The sequence below is a fragment of the Callithrix jacchus genome, chromosome 4, assembly GCF_049354715.1.
Source record: "Callithrix jacchus isolate 240 chromosome 4, calJac240_pri, whole genome shotgun sequence".
In the NCBI taxonomy this organism is placed as follows: Eukaryota; Metazoa; Chordata; class Mammalia; order Primates; family Cebidae; genus Callithrix; species Callithrix jacchus.
Window position 1 is genome coordinate 27126969 of NC_133505.1, and position 2558 is coordinate 27129526.

The 2558-nt window shown below is 47.2% G+C and overlaps 1 non-coding gene across 1 annotated transcript; it reads left to right on the forward strand.

Annotated features, from left to right (window-relative positions):
* Positions 1-2010: 2010 nt before the first annotated feature.
* On the forward strand, positions 2011-2174 carry LOC118153412 (U1 spliceosomal RNA). The gene has a single exon (XR_004742642.1). It is a non-coding gene; the product is annotated as a U1 spliceosomal RNA (small nuclear RNA).
* The last annotated feature ends 384 nt before the right edge of the window (positions 2175-2558 follow it).

A 2558-nucleotide genomic window follows, 5' to 3' on the forward strand; every position in this document is an offset into this window, starting at 1 on the left:
GCCTTGAATTTTTTTTTTTTTAAGTGAATTCAACCTTACATGTCCCCCAGGCAAGGTTTGAATTCACCTTTTAAAAATTCAAACAAAAATAATACCTGACCTGTCTCTGTCGCCAGGCCAACAGACTCAAGGCAAGTCCCTTAGCTAGGGGCTCCTGGAGGCCTAGGGAACATGGGGTGAACCCACAGCTGAGTGGTAGTTAAGAGCAGCGGAACTCAGCGCCTGGCGCTGAGCTCACAGCTCAAAGCTGGATGAGTCCCTGCCCTGGGAGCCGCATGCCACCTCTGTCCATGGAACGCGCAGGAATGTGCATGTTGAAACCAGAATTGATATGCACATTCCCTCTGGAGAATCCTGCCGTGGGGAAGTTTGTTTCATGCTGTGAGCGTTCCTCTTCATCAGCACAGTGAGGTTGGCATGGGCTAGAAGAAACTGCTTAGCAAATAAGCTCAAGAATGCCACAGGCAAAGGGGGCAAATAGCATTCTTGCTCCCATTTCTCACACACCTGCTCAAAGGTCAAGGACCTGTTGAGGCAAAGATAGTGAAGTCCCTGTTTGATCTCTGTGGGCAAAAACCACAAGAACGAGATGCAATTCCACTGCTGTTAAGTTCAGGAAGAGGTTTTCCCAAGTTGAAAGGACACTGTATCACCCACTTAGACCAGACACAGGTTACCGTTAGGTTCTTGTGTGTTTGTGGGAAGGGGGAGTGTTAATTTTTAAGTGCCAACTAGTACCCATAAGGTCCCTTGTATTTTTTGGGTTTTTTTTCCCCACTTATTTTGCTATCTATTTTTGGCAGTGGGTGTTTTTCCCTATGGATTGTCTCAGATAATCAAAATCTTAAAGGCACTAGAAGTGTAAAATGGGAGTAGCAGTGGCAGGTGGCAGGGAAGCCTGCGCCCTCCCCTCCGCAGGCAGCTGGGGTCCTCCCAGTCACATAGTGGTGGAGGACGTGGGTAGAGCACTTACCATGGCCGCACCTGTGCAAAATGTTTTCTGGGTATTACCTCAGTCGGCCAGGTCATAGCGATTCTGCAAACTACCTGTGGGCCCTGCCAGCCTTGAGACTCTGTTATCCGCTGTTTTCCATTAGTTCTTGAAGCCCTATTTCCAAGCGGCAGTAATCACCCATTTGCCTCCCATGCCTGCCCCGAGGGTTTGAAAGAACGATCACATAATGTGACCGACCACTAGAGAATATTCTGCCACCGGACCACCCTCTCTGATGAGAATCGCGATGGTCTCAATGCTCGGTGGAGTTAAGGACAGCTTTGCAGGGAGCATCACATTACTGGTTGCGGGTTGCCCCTTTCTCCACAACCACCATTAGGAACTGGCACCAAAGTGAAGAGAGGAGGAATGTGGGAATCAGGGATGCCCTTGCCTGTAACCCAGGTGTGAGACTGATGGCCTTCTGCCTCCTTCTCTCTGAAATGTAATAACTTCCGTTCCAGATCTATAACTTACTGGATGTCATACTATGTAAGAGAAACATGAACACTCTTCTCAAATGCCAAAGTCTGTGCCTTAAGTAAGAGAACTTCCTAAGAGACCTGAAAGGTAAAAATGAGAAGCTCACGGTGCAAACACTTCTGTGCTATTTTCTTTTCTGCAAAATTTCAGTTAATCTCTGTGACCTCACTGGTGGGGAATAAATGTGCACAGTTAATGAAAGACAAGAGGTTGTGGACCTAACTGTGTAATAGAATCAAACCTTTTCCTGGACACCCATTGCCTCACTGATTATCTGACCATCCTGAAAACATTCAGAGAATCTGTGGATGCTCACTTTCACGTCAGAGGATATGCACTCATTCACTCCTCAAATTGCCCTGATGCAATTCCCACCCCGAGGGGTTCACACGTGAGAGTCAGAAGAGAGACCAAACCACAAAACAGTTACAACACCATGGGAGGAGCGCTGTGATAGAAGAGAATTTTGTTTTGTGTGCGATAGGAGGACAGAGGAGGGGACCTACCAGCACCACCTGGATGAATCAGGAAAGGAAAATACCTGGCAGGGGAGATACCATGGTCACGAAGGTGGTTTTCCCAGGGCGAGGCTTATCTATGGCACTCCAGATGTGCTGACCCCTGCGATTTCCCCAAATGTAGGAAACTCGACTGCATAATTTGTGGTAGTGGGGGACTGCATTTGCGCTTTCCCCTGTTTTTTTTTTTATGTTAAAAAAAAGAAAAAAAAGGATCAGGAAAAGAATGAGTCAAGAGATAACATACTTGTTGAGTCTTAAGGAAGAGTAGTTTTCCAAGGAATGAGATGGAAGGGGGCATTCCAAGCAGACTAGGGGGTATATGCTAATGTTTAGAGGCTTAAAGCATTGTGGTATCTAAGAGGGCTTATGTGGTTTTCTGTGACCGAAGTATGGGGCGCAAGAGGCGGGGGATGAGAAATCGGTGGAGGCTGCATGAGCTGGCTGAAACTGGACTAGAACACTAGACACCACTACGGTGGCAGTTTCAGGATGCTGCTTCCAGGGACCCTTCCTTTCATTGTTATATGGAGACCAGGATTAAGCCAAATGAAGTGCTTAGT